Source organism: Chlorocebus sabaeus, chromosome 24 (genome assembly GCF_047675955.1).
Source record: "Chlorocebus sabaeus isolate Y175 chromosome 24, mChlSab1.0.hap1, whole genome shotgun sequence".
In the NCBI taxonomy this organism is placed as follows: domain Eukaryota; kingdom Metazoa; phylum Chordata; class Mammalia; order Primates; family Cercopithecidae; genus Chlorocebus; species Chlorocebus sabaeus.
The window spans coordinates 16,624,235-16,644,860 of record NC_132927.1 but is presented as its reverse complement, the minus strand read 5'-3'; positions in this window follow the sequence as shown (position 1 = coordinate 16,644,860).

Genomic DNA, 20,626 nt, shown 5'->3' with positions numbered 1-20,626 from the left:
TATGTATTAAATAAAATAAACAAGAATAAGCTTTTTCAGTCACATATAATATTATATAAAATCTTTGCAAAAATAGCTAAATCTAAGCAAAGAGTGGTTTCTTTTTTAATTTCCAGTTTGATTTTAGATTCAGGGGGTACATGTGCATGTTTTTTACATTAGTATATTGCGTGACACTGAGGTTTGGGGTACAATTGATCCAGTTACTCAGGAAGTGACCTTAGTATCTAATAGGTAGTTTTTTTAGGCCACATCTACCTTCCTACTTCACCCCTTTTTGTAGTATCCAGTGCCGGTTGTTGCCAGCTTTGTGTCCATGTGGACCCAACGTTTAGGTCTCACTTACGAGAGAGAGCATGCAGTATTTGGTTTTCTGTTTCTGCATTAATTCACTTAGGATAATGGCCTCCAGCAGCATCCATGTTGCTGCAAAGGCCCCCAGAAAGCATTTAAAGCACAGATTGTCTTATCAGATTGCTGATAAATCACCTGTTCAGCTAAGGTATCACCCATGCCCAAGTCACCAATATCAAGGTCAACAAATTAATCCAAACTAATCCAAACTAATCCAAACATGCCCACGTGAGACAGGCATGGTAAATTTGCGTTTTATATTTTCCAGAGCACAAATTTGTGAGAAGAAGTAAAAAGAGCAAAGATGGGTCAGGAAAAAAATGCTTATCGTAACAGTCGCAAGTCCTGTTAATTTCTTCTTCCCATTGCCTATGGAGATTCAAAACTACTATTGCCATCTCCTTTATTGTTCCCTAAAAGAAAAACACAACAAAGTTCTAGGGACCTAAGCAATTTTTTTGAGGTAGCTTTTATGCAATTAGCCTATGGGATTTAGAGGTAGTATGTTTTTATTTGTTTTAATAATGTCCCTTTATTCCAATAAAAGTAACAGTATGTCTTTGATGCCTAATGAAAAGGGCTAACCCACTGCCAACTGTCCACAAGCTGTCTATTCATATCTGTGTTGAGCTTTCTGAGGTCCATATTTGAGATACTGCAGTCCCTTTGCTTCTTGATTTTAGTTACTCTCTTACTTTGTGTCCTGTTTCATCTCAGGTATCCCTAATTCAGGAGCCTCTTATGAGATTGACCTTGACTCATACTTTCACTTCTGCTTCCTCTTCTAACAAGAATCTAGATCATATTTCGTCCTCTAGACTGGATCTTGGATGTGTGAAAATGGAGAAAAATGTGTTGAATTAAAATAGTCATGTTTATTATGTAAGAGTTAGGTAAATAAAATTTTGTATTTGATAATTATTTTTAGAAGAAAAGGTATAGTTATATAAACCACTACAGTCAGTGCTATGACTTTGTTGTTCTGCTACACTGCTTCAATTTGAAAGTCAAATCAATTATCAAAAAACTGAGTATATTTAGATATCATAAGATTATGATCAAATTTATTTCAATGATAAGCATCTTGTCAGCTGGGAGAAAGACAGTTATTCAAAACTTGGACACAAATGTTATGGCATGACTCAGATAGATTGTATTATAGATTATGAAAAGTATATAAGAGGAAAAAATGTCCAAAGCATAGTTGCATAAAATCTAATAAATACAAATATGTCTTGAAAAAAGTAGAGCCTAGTTAAGAAAAGTTGAGCCTAGGAAAAGATCAGGACTAGGCAAACTTAAGAGAGAAAACGACAAGACAAGAGCAAAGGTCAGAATTTACAATTCAAGAAATCTGATAGGCAATTATCTCTTCTTTTTCCTAAAAATCTCATTGGACTGACAGAAGGAAAATAAAAGTACAAACACATCCATAGCCCTAATAAAGAGCTGAGACATAAGTCATTAGCAAGTATAACACAGAAGGATTTCTGGAAATATAAGGTAGATAGAAGAGAATTAAAAGAAACCCATGAAAAAGTAGGAATTTAAATCCACTCAGTGATCAAAAGGACTTTCTAAATAGTGAGTTATTAAACAAAAATCTTATAATCACTTTAGGAACAGAGTGATCAGGATACAAAAGCACAAGCAGATTTTGATTTTGTCAGTAGGGTCGCTGTGAAAGAACTGCAAACCAGCTGTATCAGATTTCAGCACAGCTGCCAATAGCTTTTGCCCTTGGGCAGTAAGGTGGCAAATGGACATGAAGTTTGCCAAACAAGTTGTTGGGGCTGGAGATAAAATCAGGCAGACACCCAGATTAATTCTGGACACAACAGTATATGTACAGCCTGCACCAAGAAAGTAAACTGCCTCAACATCCTATAGAAAACTGACAATTAGAAAATCTCATGCAACCCTCTCCTTCTCAATAATCAGAATGAAGATTTCTACTATTATAATCTGAATTCATTACTGTAGGAAGAAATTATACTTATGCTGATGATACTTACTCCAGCTGTCAATAGTATTCATTCTAAGTTCTCAATAATAAAGACAGACAATGAAGAATCTACAATATATAAGGAAACCAATGGATGCAATGTAAATATCCAGTTAAAAGAACAAAAGAATGAACCCTTGAAGAAGTAGTTAATACATAAAATAAAACATAATTGTGTAATTGTTATAGTTAGTAATATTCAATATTCAGAAATATTTAAAAATATTCAAAGTATATTGGGACCCATGGTGCTGCATATGCCAAAATAATATGAAAAGACTTTTTACTTATACAATTGGACTTTCTTGGGAGAGTAAGGCAAGTTCAAGCTGGTCTGACTGGCAGGAGCAAAGCTGGGTTTGGGTTTTATTATAGGTAGGAAGTAGGGGCAGAATGAGGGTGGGTGCCCAGGAATGGTTTGGCATATTTATTGGCTTTTTATTATGAACAATAATAAAATTTGCATATTTCCACTTTTTCCCACCTCTTTTCTCACTTTTTCACTATTCAATTTTGTATTATTCTTTCTTAGTTGTTCCAGTATTTACTTTGTACCTCCAAGCATGTTTATAGTTTGGCTATTTGATGAATCAATTGTAATTTATATATTTTAATCTCTGGCTATAAAGAATGGAGAAAATCTACTCATACATCATACCTCTTCTAATTCCTCCTTCTCTCACTTTCTTTATTAGTTATATTATTTTTACATTGTCATCATAGAAGACACTTAAATTCTCTTCAATAAGAATAATTCACATATTTGTTTCCATCTCTCCCTTTCAGGACATGAATTCAAGGCTGGCTACCAGTCCTTTCATCATTGTTTATTCAATTTTCTCCTCTTTGGCCAAGGAACACTTTTCTTCAAAAAGAGTCTATGGATATTCCATTCCTTTAATTCTCACACATGTAAAAACTATATACATATATCCTTCATAGTTGAATGGTGATTTAGGTGTGCATAACATTTGTAGGCATTTTTGCTGAGAAATTTAGGGACATTACTCCACATCCTACCTGCAATTTGTATTTTAAAAAGGATAGCGTGCACTGTTATTTCCCCACTGGTGTTACACTCACTTTGCCTGGGTACTAAAAATAATTTTCTTAATATTTGACAAAATTATCACCAGACTTGTCTGTTAATCATTCTGCATGAGTTTTTTTCTCTAGGACGCAATATATCATTTGAACCTATGAATTCAAGTCTTTTATTTGTGAAATTTCTCCTTGAAATACATTGTTAAATGTTTACTTTCCCTTCTAATTGTTAAGTTTATTTCTTCAGGGACACTAATTATATTTAATACAGGATCATTTGTCTTCCATACATACTAGTTTATTTCAAACCCTTTAAAATTTGCTCATTTCCATTCCTTTCTGCTTTTCAATCTTGCCCTTTATGACTGTCATTATATTTCCATAATATTTATTTTCATATATGTCACTGTGTCACTGTCAATGTTAACTTCCTTTCTAGGATTATTTTATTTTTATCCTCTAAGTATTTCCTGGCTCCTCTTTCTCATGCTATTTATATGCCTGTGGTGGCACCATATCTCCCTAGGCTTTTGTTTCTCTGCCATGAATTTATGATGGTTTCACTGAGTTGTGCTCATTCACACTGGTATATTTAATCACAGTTTATTGGATCACCGACAAATTTTTCCATGAGTTTTCTTTTTCCATTTATTTTTGCACATGTTTCAGTCTTGCCTTTTCCTTCTTTGCTCCGTGTAGTATATTTACACTGGCTCTTTTTTTGATAATTACTTGTCTTTGAATGCAAAGAAATCTTTCAGTATCAGTATTTTTCACATTCTTATTAGACAGGAACTAAAGTAATATTACAAACCAGCAAGAATTCTCCCTAGGTTATAACATACGATTGTCTGAATGTCCAGGATGCTTTAACTTTATTTCTTCCCATTAAAAAAGAGATTTAGAGCTATAGTCCTACATATAACATAGGATCTCCTTCCATGCCACATTTCCAATGCACTTACTCTTCCTTCCCTGGTACCCATGGGAAAAAAAAAAAAATCATATGAAGCTTTCTGCCTGAAACACATACGTGTTTCTTGAAACAAAAGGTTGTTGTTTTGCTTCTCAATGTAAGAACTGCTCAGTCAGTTTGATACAAGATTTGTAGCCATAAAAGACCTTCTCAGCATCATTCTTGCCCCTGTGGCAGCACTTTTTTTATATCTGATTGTTATGAGTAAGAGATGTCTTTATTTTAACAAAATGTAGAGCTTACATTCCTGTTTCTTGAGTTTTTGTTGTTGTTACTGTTGTTGTTTTCTAAAATAGAGAAGAGGACATGATACAACAGGTATCTCTAAGCTCATGTTACTCAGAAATGACCTCAAACACAATCAAGTATGGGATATGAAAGCACTGAAGCCAAGTTGTTTTTATACAAGAGAGTTTGTTGGTGTCTCATTTAATTATTTGCTTCCATATCTAAGAAAACTTTAAGTAATATAGTCTTTTGACTTTCTTTTAACTAACCTTACTGTGTGACCCCACAAGAAGCAGGCTGCTGTAAGAGATCAAAGTTCAAAATGTCAACAGTGATCCACAGAGAGCCCTGTTGTCCAGTGCAGAACATTGCTAAGTACTCTTAATACATCACAGCTAAGGGTATTAATAAGAGTAGTCCTCATAAATTTGAAACTGGCTCAATAATCCCATAGAACTGAAGTTTATGGGTCCTTTGGAATGAACATAGAAATTTACATTTGTCTTATCTGAGTTCCTTTCTCAGGAAACCAACCCTCAGGGCCCCTACATAGTATCAAGGAAGTGAAACTTACCAGATCACAACATCTGGACAATGAGACACCATATCCTTCACTCATCATGATTGCCTATCCAACCACCTGCTTCCTGTTGACCAACTCCTCTTCCTTAGCCTTCTCTAATTCCTGTTTACCTACATATAGTTATATTCCTCCCCCACTACATAAACTCCCAGTTGTAGTAGATCAGGGAAATGGATTTCAGACTGATCTTATATCTCCTCAGCTTCGGCAACCAATTAAACAAAGCCTTTGTTCCCTGAGAATTATCGTTGTCTCATAATTGGCTTTCTGTGTGGAAAGCAGCAAAACTTAGACCAAACCCCTGGTGTTTTGGCAACAAATGGATGGATACTGCATACAAAATATTAAGATGCATACTACATACTTCATGTTCACAATCTTGTTTAAAACTTACAATTACTGGCCGGACGTAGTGGCTCATGCCTGTAATTCCAGCACTTTGGGAGGCCAGGGCAGGTGGATCACCTGAGGATAGGAGTTCAAGACCAGCCTGGCCAATGTCGCAAAACCCTGTCTCTACTAAAAATACAAAAAAACTTACCCAGGCATGGTGGCACATGCCTGTAGTCCCAGCTACTCAGGAGGCTGAGGCATGACAATCACTTGAAGCAGGGAGACAGAGGCTGCAGTGAGCCGAGATTGTGCCACGGCACTCCAGCTTGGGCAACAGAGTGAGACCCTGTCTCAAAAAACAAACAACAACAACAAAAAAAACACTTACAATTACTATATGGAGTAACCACTATATTATCATTTTACAAAAGAAGAAATTCAAGAGTTAGAGAAGCCTAGTAATGTTCCCAAGGCCACATAGGAAGTAAATAGCCTAGCCAGAATTAGAATCCTGATATACTCCAGGGCCTGTAATGCCCATCACTTACTCTACAGAATATCCAAATGTCTTTTAATTATTTTCAAAGTTGCTTCTATTATTCCAGTCATGTGGAATCATAAAAAGTAAACTTCAAAAGTCATCCTGGATTTCTGGGGGACTTTATTCCATTATATTAGCTCCGCCAAATATAAATGTAAAATTGATGGCCTAAAATAGTGAACTAATCTCCCAAAGTGACCCAAAGAAAGAATTGTATGTATTTTCTACCTAGAGTAAGGAATCATTCTTTGTTTCCCACACAGTGGCTTAATTCTATTCATTGGGTCTATAATGGTAAAAGAAACAATAGGTATATAGATATATGTGTGTGTCCATATGCCTGTGTGTATATATAGATATGTACGTGTGTGTCTGTTTATTATGTCAACACATACATATATTATATATGTAAGAATAATTTTATTTTCTCTTGCTTGAACATCTCTAGTTCCTTCAAATGTTACTTATATCTAAGGTAACCACATAGCTTACACCAGAAAAGTTTTGAGAATAAAAAGGGGCATTATCTAGGACGTACACTGGTTAGACAGGAGCAAACTGAGACAGTCTCAGGCATGCTCATATTTCCTACCTATTCATATATGTAGTGCTTCCTTTTGTTGTTGTTTTATAGGCCACAAATTCAGGTATTCAAAAATGTACAGTATCTTACCTAAAATTAAGAGATCTTAGCTATCTATACAAAGAACTCCTAAAAATTGACAAGAAAAATATAGTGATGGCAGAAAAAGAATAAAATGCTTTGCAATGGTAAGTTACAGAAGGAAAAAACATCACATAATAACAGATATGTTAAGAAACGCTCAAACTTCCTAGTTGTCAGCAAAGCACACTAACAAATAGCTGTGAACTCTTATTTTATATGTACCAAAATAACAAAAGTTAAAACAAGGATTATAATACCTACTGCTGGTTGGGATTTAGGACAATTCACATTGTGGGTGAAAAATATAAATTGTTATGGCTCTTTGGAAAATAAATCTAGCAACATCCACTATAATAACTTTATACATAATTAGCAATCCCACTTTTAGATTTCTATCCTATAGAAATAAAAGTGCCGGTACCTAAACACATATACCCCAAAATTTTTATCACAGAATTATTTGTAGTTATAAATACAGAACAAAATGATCACATACTAAGTAAGAGAATGGCTAAATAAATTATAATAGAGTCACACTATGTAATATGAGACTATCAAAAACAAATTATAATATAAAATTTGTTCTGAGTTGTTTTCCATAAGGTATTGTTGAATGAGATAGCCATTGTGCAGTTCAAAGAAAGTTCTAGGGTCTAAGTAATTGTTATTAGGACACTATAAAGAAACATAAAATAAAGAAAACAAAAAAACTTGGCACACTTATATCTATCTATCTAAAATACTGTGAGGGTATGTGCTCATATAAGATTCAGCTGCATGAGGCAAAGTACAGATGGATACCCACCAAGTTGTTAATATGAGTTACAAGGGTACTGAAGTGGAGGTTTATGCAGATAGAATGAGAGACAGTGTGGGGGGCGGTCAGAATGAGGAAATAAGTAGCATAGTAGTTCATAATAAAAGTCATGCAGAACTTATAGCTATCTCTGAATTTACAGACTTCCATGATTTAATGTTGCAAGGAAATGTATGCAGTATGTTCAGACTTTGGTTGAAAGAAATAGTTTGAACTTTTCTGTCTAAACACTCTCTTTATATATAAAATACTTATTTATGTACATGTAAGCAGATGGAAAAGTGTTCAAAGATATCCACAAAATTGTTAATACTAAATAGCTCAGAGGATGAGAGGTAAATATTTTTGACTTAATAAAACTTGTGCTATTTTTGTGCTATTTTATCCAGTTACTACAAATATGTATTACTTTTTTCTAATTTGAAAAACATTTAAAAATATTTACTCCGTGTTAAATTCTGAAAATACATTCTAGAATATTGCACACCTTTAGGTTATCTGGAATCTACATCAGCGACCTCTACACCACAGTGCAGACGCCCTCACCCATGTAGTTATATATTTCCTCACTAAAACACTGGCATACTTCCATATATCTACCAATCTTTAAGAACTCTTCCTTGGTTCTTCGAACAGTAGTATTATGCCACTGAAATATGGGTGTCAACTACTTTTTATCTCCCTTGGTTCACAGCTAGTGTTTCTTCTCTTCCCCTGCTGCCCACATAACTGTACACCATGCTGGTAAACCGATTTTAATTTATATTTGCTTCATCCTTATTTGTTAGTGGACCCAAGCTTGCTCTTCCACAATAGACTATTTGGACTATTTTTTAGTGGAAAAGCTTCATAAATTATGGAATGTAAATATGCTGAGCATATCTACCTTGAAAATATGACTGGGTCTAAAGGAATATTTACTCCTGCATAATAAGGGTCTATAGACTCTTCAGAGGCCACATCTGAGAAATTAATACTCAAATCAAATGTACATATTACATAGAACTACTTCCAGTTTTGGTGTAAAAGGATAAAGAAGAACTTTACCTCTATGGTAACACCAAGAAAAATACTGGAAAATATTTGAAAACTATACCAGTCTATAGGGTTATTTATTAGTGGCAGATGCAAGAAAGACTTGATGAACGGGTTTCCACTGAAGCATTCACAGGCAATCAGTTTCCTTCAACAGCTAGGTCTAGGTCTAGGTCTAAACAAACATCCAAGAAATCCAGAAACTATACCCAGTTCAGAAGAGATCTGACAAGATATTGACAACTGTTAAGTTGACAACAAGATGTTGACAACTGTTAGACAGTAATACAAAAATTTTTTCAGCGTAACACTTCTCCTGATCTCACTCCTCTTCAGTGTCACTGAAGTACTAAAGGCAATGATGCTGAGATTGAAAGACATGTAATTTACATATTTGAAAACTCTAACACTCTAATAGTTTCAGGAACTGTAAATGTGATGGCAATACCTCTCTAGACCCCACATTCAAATTCTGATAAAACAGAGTAACTGCTCCACAGCAGTGGCAGCTCCCAGCAGGAAGCTGCCGCCACAAAACTGGATGTCTTGTATTGGACTAGCCAGAAATGAGCTTAATCTTTTTTTTTTTTTTTTTTTAACGGAGTCTCGCTCTGTCACCCAGGCTGGCATGCAATGGCACGATCTCGGCTCACTGCAACCTATATCTCTCGGGTTCAAGCACTTCTCCTGCCTCAGCCTCCCAAGTAGCTGGGATTACAGGCCTCTGCCACCATGCCCAGCTAGTTTTATTTGTATTTTTAGTAGAGACAGGGTTTCTCCATGTTGGTCAGGCTGGTCTCGAACTCCCAACCTCAGGTGATCCACCTGCCTCAGCCTCCCAAAGTGCTGGGATTACAGATGTGAGCCACCGCACCCGGCCGAAATGAGCTTAATCTTAAAGCTTTTAACTCAGTTGATTTCAGTCATTCAACAACTCGTACACTTTAAATGATTACTTTCTCACTTTAACCAACAGGCATAAATAATGTTCGTACACTCTGGGGAAACACAACTAAACAACAGTGTACTCTGACCTTCCTAGTTCTTCTACACACAATGTCTGATATTCAGTATAAGAATTATAAGGTATGTGAATAAGCAAAAAACTGGACTTCACAATGAAGGAAAAAAATCAAAATCATCTAACTCACTGATAAACTACATATTGGAACTTGCAAACTGGAACTTTAAAACAACTATCTAAATAAGTACAAGAATTGACAGAAACAGATAGAAAGTATGGATAAACAGATGGTGAATCTCAACAGAGAAAATAAAACTATTAGAATATAGAAATTTTGTCATCTGCAATACAAAATGGGATTAACATGAGAATTAAACTGAAAAAGAAACAATCTGTGAATTTAAAGACAGGTCGATAGATGTTATCTTAAAGAAAGTACAGAGGGAAAAAAAAAGCAACTGATCAGAAAGCCAGTTACCAGTGGGAAAATACAAGGCAATCTAGCATATGTGTAATTAAAAAATATATCACTGTTAACTGAAGTTTATGCCAAGAATTCAAGGTTATATTAACATTCAGAAATCAATGAATATAATGTATCACATTCACAAAAATAAAAAAGATAAATCACATTATTGTTTATCAGATGCAAAAAAGCATTAGACAAAATCTAATACCCATTAAAACTTCTCAGGATCTAGAAATAAAACTCCTCTTCAATTTGAAAATTTGAGTAATCTGTGAATACCCTTCTGCTGACATCACACTTACTGATGTCATATTAGACATTTCATTAGACATAATGAAATATTAGACATTCACCACCACTAAGACTGGAGACAAGGAAAAGTAGTACACTTTTTCACCATTTGTATTCAACAGTGTACTTTTCAAAGGTCCTAGTTATTGCATTAAAGTAAAAATAAGGAAGAAAGGGAGTGAGCAAAGGAGCAAAGAGGAAAGAGAGGGAAAAGTAACAAGGGAGGAAAAATGTAAGTATTTTTTTCTGCAGACAACCAAATTATTTACATCTAGGAAATATTATTATATTAAAAATTCTAGCTGTAATAGGTGAATTCAGTGAGGTCTCAAGATTTAAGATCAATACAAAATCTGTTGCATTTCTACAAATTTGCAAAAATAGTTGTAAATTAAAATTTAAAAATCAGTATCATTCATTTTATTACAAAAAAAAATAACACTTAGGGCCATATCTAATAAAAACTGAGCGAGACCTCTACTCCGCAAATAGGAAGACTTTCTTGAGAAAAGTTAGAGATGACCTAAATAAATATTGTAAAGATATCAATTATCCCCAACTTAATCAAGGATGGCATGCAATTTCAACCAATATCTGAGGAGGCTTTTCTGCCATTACTGAAAAACAAATGCTAAAATTTGTATGGAAGTATAACAAACCTAGATAAAGTAGTCAAACGTTATGGAAAAATAAAGAAATTTGAGGATTTGTAACATTGGACTTCAAGACTTATTATAAAGCTACACCAACCACATCTGTGATATGGGCATAAGATAAACAAATAGATGCATGAAATGAAGGAGAGTCCAGAAATAGCTCTGCATAGATACAATTGAATTATATTTGACAGGCAACAATGTAACTCAATGGAGAAAAAAATATTTTCAGCAATTGGTGTACTGGGACAACTGAATAAAGAATAGATGAAAAAATAAATCTCCTCTTCTTGATGCATTCAACATAAAAGTTAATGCAAAATGACTCATAAACCTAAATATAGATGCTAAAATTATAAACCATTTAGAAGAAAGCATACTAGTATTAAAGTGAACAAGATCATGAATGGTAAGTAAGAGTTTATAAGCATTTGAGAGAAAACAGAGATCCAATTTAAAGAAAAATAATCCATGCTAAAGGCCTCAAATGTAAATTCATTGTGTCAATAGGAAATCATGAGAATATAGCGTTATTTCATTAATAAGTACTGTCTTGTGCAAGTTGTTTTGCAAAGTGCAAAGGACAAAAAGGTAAAATACCATACAGTACCTCTACATCAGGAACTTTCATTACAATGGGAAAAAAGGATATAGGGAATGGCACACAAGGCAATGCAATAAGTTCTATTAAAGTTAACTATAATCTCTATGAAAACAGTGAGAGCCTAGGAATTAATTCTATATCAATTTCTTGCAAGATTGTAAAGATTTCATAGGATGAACAGGTTGAGTCTGGTGGCAGAATAAATTACATGTGAAAAAGTTCATATATGAACATGTGTGGGGCTATTCACAAAACCATTAGCATTTGGCATGGCTGCAGGAATCATGTTGGGGAAAGAGTAGCAATAATTGAGAGTAGAAAGAAAAGTGATGACACATTGTGAATGTCAAGTACACCATGCCAAAAACACTAAGATATATTAAATGAATGGTCAGTTTACATATTTTTAATATTAAAAATTCTCTGAGGGATGTTTTGTGTTTCCTATTTTACACATGAGGAATCAAGCTAAGAAAGCTTTGATGCATACATATTAAGCACTGTTATGTCTTCTCAGAGAATAGACTCATTATAATTATATAATGACCTTCATTATCTGATTAATTTTCTGATGAATTTTCTGTTACCTAGCCTGCTTTGCCTGAAATTTATACATAACTACTACAGCTTTCTTCTGATTACTGTTAGTGTGATATATCTTTCTCCATCCCTTTACTTTCAACCTATCTGAGCCTTTATATTTAAAGTAATGACTTATAGACAGAATATTTGCTGATAGTTTTTATCCAAAATAACAATCTGTTTTTGTAAATTTCTGTATTTAGACCATTTTCATTTCAAGTCATGATTATCGACCATGTTTTTAACTGCCATTCATTGCACTTGTTCTTTGTTTCTTTTTTTCCTTTTTCTGTCTTCTCAGGTTTTAACGAGTATTTTATATAATTTTATTTTATCTCTTCTCTTAGAATATTAATTATATTTTTTTAAAAAAACATTTTTAGTGACTTCCCTAGAGGCTATAATGTACCTTAACCAATCTAAGTCCACTCTCAAACAAGACTATGCTGCTTCACATGTAATACTTTATAACAGAGTATTCTTAATCCTAATCATTTCCTTCTATCATTTGCGACATTGCTCTCATTCATTTATTTCACTTACTTATATGCTATGGTCATCAAATATATTTTATTTAATATTATGGTAAATGAAGTCTCTTTTATATCAATTAAAATAATAAAATAAAAGATTCTGTTTTAGCTTCATTTATTTCTTCTCTGATGCTTTCCCCGTTCTTTATACAAATAATGTTTCTAACCTGTATCATTGTTATTCTCCCTGAAGAACTTCTTTAACATTTCTTTGGGCTGGCTCATTGGCAATAAATTACCTGTTTTTGTTTGTCTAAAAACGTCTGGTGTTTTTTGCTTTTGTTTTTGTTTTTCAAGATTTTCTCTTTATAGTTAGCTTTCCGTGGTTTGCATATGACATGTTTAGATGTAAATTTTTGTTATTTATCCTTCTTTGTGTTCTCTGAGCCTCTAGGATCTGTGGCTAGATATCTGTCATTAATTTTGAAAACTTAGCCATTATTACTTCAAATATTTACTTTATTCTGATCTCTTTTTCTTCTACTTTCGGTAATGCAATTATACATATGTTATACATTTATAAATTGTCCCACAACTATTGAATATTGTGAATCACTTTTTCCAATTATTATTTCTCTTTTTATTTTAACACGGAATCTCTCTATGGGGCTATGATCAAGCCCATTGATTATTTCTTCATTTACGTCCAGTTCACTGATGAGCTCTTCAAAGGCATTATTCATTTATCTTTATATATTTTTATTTCTAGAATTTTCTTTTTATTCATTCTTACAATTTTATTTCTCTGCTTATATTACCCATGATTTTTTGCATGTTGTTTACTTTTTTATTGAAACTTTAAACATATTAAGTATGGTTATCTTGAATTCTCTAATAGTTCCAATATTGGTGTCATATCTAATTTTGGTTCTGATTTTGCTTCATCTCTTTAGGTGATTTTGTTCATGTTTTTTTTCATTTTTCTTTAAACAAAGCTTGTAACTTTTCTGTTGAACAATAAACATGATTTGTCTGGTGACAGTAACTGACATAAATATGCCTTTGGTGTGAGGATTTATTTTAATCTGGGTAGGACATGGACTACCTTTAATGTTCGCTGTAGTTGTAGGTGTTATAGGCTTTAACTTTCTTTAGTTTACTTGTCAACACTGGTTGCCTTTGGGCTCTCCTTTTTAGATATAATACATGTCCTGCAACTCTGCCAGCTGCAACCCAATGTTATACTTGAATCCTGTTGACGGAGTGGTAAGATACGAGAGAGGTAAAGCTCTCTATAGTCTCATAATTAAAATCAGTCTTTTAATGGACCTGTGTCCCAGGGTTGTACCTTCACTAATGTTTCTTAACTTCTTCTCTTAGGTGAGGTGGGAAGGTGATAGATGGATGATATCAGGAAAATATCTTTACCTCAGGTGGAACAAGGCTCTGCTAGGGTTTTTGGTTTGCTTTTTCTTCCCTAGGGACAGTTGGCCTTTGTTATGGGAAATGTTGTAGGCATATTTTATTTGGTAACTTTTCCCCCAACCTTTGACAGACCCACTAGGGGATCTTTCTCAAATCTTTACAGAGATCTGCAAACAGGGACAACTTGACTTCCTCTTTTCCTAATTGAATACCCTTTATTTCTTTCTCCTGCCTGATTGCCCTGGCAGATGACATGATTGTGTATTTAGAAAACCCCATCATCTCAGCCCAAAATCTCCTTCAGTTGATTAGCAACGTCAGCAAAGTCTCAGGATACAAAAATCAATGTGCAAAAATCACAAGCATTCTTATACACCAATAACAGACAAACAGAGAGCCAAATCACAAATGAACTCCCATTCACAATTGCTCCAAAGAGAATAAAATACCTAGGAATCGAACTTACAAGGGATGTGAAGGACCTCTTCAAAGAGAACTACAAACCACTGCTCAATGAAATAAAAGAGGACACAAACAAATGGAAGAACATTCCATGATCATAGATAGGAAGAATCAATATCATGAAAATGGCCATACTGCCCAAGGTAATTTATAGATTCAATGCCATCCCCATCAAGCTACCAATGACTTTCTTCACAGAATTGGAAAAAAATTACTTTAAAGTCCATATGGAACCAAAAAAGAGCCTGCATTGCCAAGACAATCCTAAGCCAAAAGAACAAAGCTGGAAGCATCAGCTACCTGACTTCAAACTATACTACAAGGCTACAGTAACCAAAACAGCCTGGCACTGGTACCAAAACAGAGATATAGACCAATGGAACAGAACACAGCCCTCAGAAATAATACTACACATCTACAACCATCTGATCTTTGACAAACCTGACAAAAACAAGAAATGGGGAAAGGATTCCCTATTTAATAAATGGTGCTGGGAAAACTGGCTAGCCATAAGTAGAAAGCTGAAACTGGATCCCTTCCTTACACCTTATACAAAAATTAATTCAAGATGGATTAAAGAATTAAATGTTAGACCTAAAACCATATGAACCCTTGAAGAAAACCTAGGCAATACGATTCAGGACATGGGCATGGGCAAGAACTTCATGACTAAAACACCAAAAACAATAGCAACGAAAGCCAAAATTGACAAATGGGATCTAATTAAACTAAAGAGCTTCTGCACAGCAAAAGAAACTACCATCAGAGTGAACAGGCAACTACAGAATGGGAGAAAATTTTTGCAGTCTACTCATCTGACAAAGGGCTAACATCCAGAATCTACAAAGAACTCAAACAAATTTACAAGAAAAAAAGAACCCCATCAAAAAGTGGGCAAAGGATATGAACAGACACTTCTCAAAAGAAGACATTTATGCAGCCAACAGACACATGAAAAAATGATCATCATCACTGGCCATCAGAGAAATGCAAATCAAAACCACAGTGAGATACCATCTCACACCAGTTAGAATGGCAATCATTAAAAACTCAGGAAACAACAGGTGCTGGAGAGGACATGGAGAAATAGGAACATTTTACATTGTTGGTGGGACCATAAACTAGTTCAACCATTGTGGAAGACAGAGTAGCGATTCCTAAAGAATCTGGAACTAGAAATGCCATTTGACCCAGTCACCCCATTACTGGGTATACACTCAAAGGATTATAAATCATGCTGCTATCAAGACACATGCACACGTATGTTTATTGCGGCACTATTCACAATAGCAAAGACTTGGAACCAACCCAAATGTCCATCAATGATAGACTGGATTAAGAAAATGTGGCACATATACACCATGGAATACTATGCAGTCATAAAAAATGATGAGTTCATGTCTTTGTAGGGACATGGATGCAGCTGGAAACCATCATTCTCAGCAAACTATCACAAGGACAAAAAACCAAACACCACATGTTCTCACTCATTGGTGGGAATTGAACAATGAGATCATTTGGACACAGGAAGGGGAACATCACACACCGGGACCTGTTATGGGGTGGGGGTAGGGGAGAGAGATAGCATTAGGAGATATACCTAATGTAAATGATGAGTTAATGGGTGCAGCACACCAACATGGCACATGTATATATTTGTTACAACCCTGCACATTGTGCACATGTACCCTAGAACTTAAAGTATAATAATAATAATAAAAATCTTTACAATGAAACACTGTTGGGGTTCCTAGAGATAAAACCCACAAAAATGTTGGAACTCCCTAAGCCTGTGGTTCCCAGGAGCTTCTGTCATGCTAGTCCACACCCAGGCTGCGGGCAATTCATCAAAATTACATTCAAATGTCATTTTCTGTGTATTGTTTCAGTGGTTTCTGCTTTAACCAGAAAATTAGACCTCAGTTGTAACTCCATGGATTTCCTTGTCTTTCCACATTTCAAGGTGACTTTGCCTTGTGACCTTAGTTCCCTGATGAGTCCAGAAAAAAAAAAAAAAATAGTTCACTTCTAGTTGGTTGAGCCTTTTTCTCATTGTAATAAGCTTTTTACATATTAGTGTTAAAACCAGCTTAAGGAATTTAAATACCTACAAAATTGCCATTAAGTTTATTATTTTTTCCTCTAAAACCATAGCCTGATGCATTATTATAGAACTGCCCAAATTTTTAGTGTGACAGTAGTCTGATAAATTAATTTTTTATTACCCTGATGACAAAGCATGGAATGGGCTGACATACCTGGAAAAGGGATGCGATAGGAAGTTACTGGAAAAACAATCTTTGCAAGATTGTGAGAGAGGATTGAATTAGGTAGAAGTAGACACCAGAAATTTAAAAATGGAGTTTAAGCACAGAAAAATATGAAGTAAAATCAATAGGAATATTTAGATGTAGCTAATGAGGGAGGATGAATCAAGGCCAGTTACGAGAATTCTCATTTGGACAAGGTATCTACTTGAAGATTATCCAAAAAGAAGCAACAATTACAGTCTTAAATATTATTACAATTGACCCAAAAGTATTTTCTATGGACAAATAACCAGTGCTGATGAACAATCTCATTGGGGGTGTCTTGATACAACTCAGTTAACAAAGCAGATGGGACATTTATCATACATTTATTGTATGAATCAGAAAAATAACCTTTATATTTGAATATTTTATATGTTTAGAATCTCTGATTGAGACCTTATTCAACCACTTAGTATTAAAATTATCAATAGACTTTGAGAATTGCTCTTGTTTACTACTATTTTGAAAAAAAAAAAAAAGTAAATTTAAGAAAACCTTTTATTACCAGAAAGTAGATTGTTTCAGGTAGTGGTAATAAAGCCTGCAGAGGCTCAGTAACAAACATAAAGAAAAATCCTTCTGGCCACCACTTTCACACTCACTATGTTGGACTTCTAAATCCTGACACAGTAGAGGAAAAAAATATTCAATTATCATTATGCTTCTGTTTGTGCATGTGTAACATCTTTCTTTAGTTTTTGTTGGAAAGCTTTTTAAAAACTATCCCAGCTTCTCTTGAAACCTTAATTTTTAGAAGGCCATCATCAAAAAACTACTTTTCTTCTTACAGATATATCTGGCACAATTGCTTTGCTTTGTTTTTGACATTTTGAGTTTGTCAAAAAAGTATGAATTTTATCAACCATACTCCCACACACCATTGATTTAGAAGAAATTCTTTTGCAACTTACTACTTTCATCCCTTGACTAATTAAATTACCATCAAAGACAAAATTTCCAAGTAAATTTTGACATGACATTGTTATTAACTCTGTAACTATCACCTTCTATTAATAACTCACATATTAAAACTTTTTAAAAATATGAAATGTATAATTTAAATATTTGAAAACCAGTTTTGACTTTATCATAAATAGCATAAGTGGAAACTTTTTGTTTACAAACTAAGAATTATGATGTCTATCATTTTACAAGTCATATTACAACTATAACCTTTAAAAAACAATATTATTCCCTATTAGATAACAGTTAAACAGAAAACCAGAGTATACACTCTACTGCCTTTTGCCAAGGTTCAAAAAACTATAAACTATAATAAAATGTTTTGATCTATCTGATGAAGCAGGAGAAACTAATTGTCTGTTTGGTTGCCTTTATCATTTGAAACACATGGGAAATGAACATTGTTGATGCGTGCATCAACACTGTAAAAGCTAAAACCATTTTTCTAGTCTCTTCTCTGAAAATCATCCAAAACTAATTGAAGACAAAATAGCCACTGCAAAATTTAATTCAGAAGAAAACTATATTGATAAAGCTTATGAATTTGCATAATCAAACAACAGTAATGAAAAGTAGGCAATGTAAAGTGCTAAAAATTTAAAGTCAACCTTTCCTATAACCCTCCTAATACTAGGTAAGTGTGTTTCATTATTTAGATATCTAATTCGATGCAAAATTTCTTTTAAAAATTAAATTCACGGGTGCTAATATTAATTTAGAATTTTCAATATTTTAATGACAACATGGTATTTTAATTCAAATTATTAAAATATTGAATATATGCACTCCACTTTACTATGGAGTACAATGTCTGCCTCATGCCATTTATTTGTATTGGAACACAATTGTCATAAATTGTTGACAGCTTCTGTTCTTCAGTAGAGTACTCCACAGAAGAAAGTTCCATAGTCTCCCATCATTATTTATTCCAAAATATTTCAACATTGATTGTGTATATTTTAGCACATTTTGGTTTTATTTAGTTCACATTTATGATCTAGGTTGTTTATTCAGTAGTCTTTTGCTTGGACTTACGTATCTTTTTTCCTAGAGGGTAATCTCCTTGAGGGCAGTGACCACATCTCCATTTATTTATTTATTCATTCATCTATATAAAAAAATGTTTTAAAAGTACTTAATATGTGCCAGGAATGGAGCTAAAAATGAATTAACATAATGACCAAGAAAAAGATTGTCTTTGAAATGGGAGAGTTTATTTTACACTTCTGTGTACATACTAATGTGATAAAAATTTGAATTTTCAAATATTCATTTTTAAATCTCAAGTTCTACATAGTTAATTTTAACATATAATTTTTTATATAAACAGAAGAAAATTCCTTTTCAAGTATTACTATATTAAACAAATGGGCAAATTTGATTTAAAATAATAAATATGATGAATGACAATTCTTACAATTGTCAGGAAAACCAAAATGTGACTTTAGTTTTCTCAATTTTTTTTGTCATTCCCCCAAGAATAGAATTTAAATAGATTAGAATTTTAATATCTAAGTAGGAGAGATTTGGAGTGGTCAGTTAGGCAATTTATATACCTGAATAAATTCAGAATTCATCTACTCGATTTTTGCTGTTTTCTTAATTTTGTCATTACCCAATCTCAGGAGCTACCATCTTCTTCAAATTATAATTTATCTAACGTAAAAAAGAAAAAAAAATTATGTTTTAAACAAAATTTTGGAAAGTGAATATCTTCCCTTTAAACCTAGGGGAAATAGAAACAACAGAAATGACATAGGATAAGGTAATGGGAACTGATTGAGTAAAGAGAATAGGGTTAAGTCATTTTAAAAGAGAAAGGCAACATAGAAGCACTGTTGGTCATTTGACTGGTAATTATTTTGATTCATGAGATAATTTTTTAAAGAAAATATACATACAGTAGTCCCCCATTATCCATGCGAGATACATTCCAAGACCCATAGTGGATGCCTAAAATCTCAGATAGTACTGAACTCTGCATATACGATGTTTTCTCCTATACATACATACCTGTGATAAAGTTTAATTCATAAATTAGGCACAGTAAGAGAATAACAACTAATAATAAAATAGAACTATTATAACAACATACAGTAATAAAAATTTTGGATATGTGATCTCCCTCTCAAAATATCTCATTGTACAGTTCCATGGATAACTAAAACCACAGAGTGAAACCATGGATAAGGGGGGATTACTTGTACCTACTATTTTACTATAACTCAAAATATATTAATGTGCATTTATTCATTGCTTCTTTGCAGTGGGACCAAGACCTTGTCTGTGAGTATGGCTCTGCAGACTGGAAATCCGATTCTTTTGTGTAAAAAACATTAATTTTCTGGGTGTGGTGGCTTGCACTTGTGATCCCAGCACTTTGGGAGGCCAAAGTAGGAGGATTTCTTGAGACCAGGAGTTTGAGACTAGTCTGGGCAACATAGTGAGAACCCCCACACCACTTGCCCCATCTCTACAAAATAAAAATAAATTAAGAAATAAACATTAATTATGTGTTCATTTGGGGCTATTTAAGATTAGTTGCAAAACAATTTGAATACAGAATCCATATGGAATATCATGAATTTCTTCCCCTAACTTTTGTAGTTCCCTGACCAGGCTTAATTTTGTATGTGTGGGTTTGGGGTGTGTGTGTGTGTGTGTGTGTGAGTGTGTATGTATCAGTGTGGGTGTGGGTCATTTATGATTCCGGGGTGATTCCAAAGCATTCAACTTAATTTTCGTAGATACAACTTCTTTGCATTATTGAATTTCATCGGTTTATGCAACAGTTAATTAAATTACATGATTATAATTAGCTAACATTTGTTGAGTACTCTTA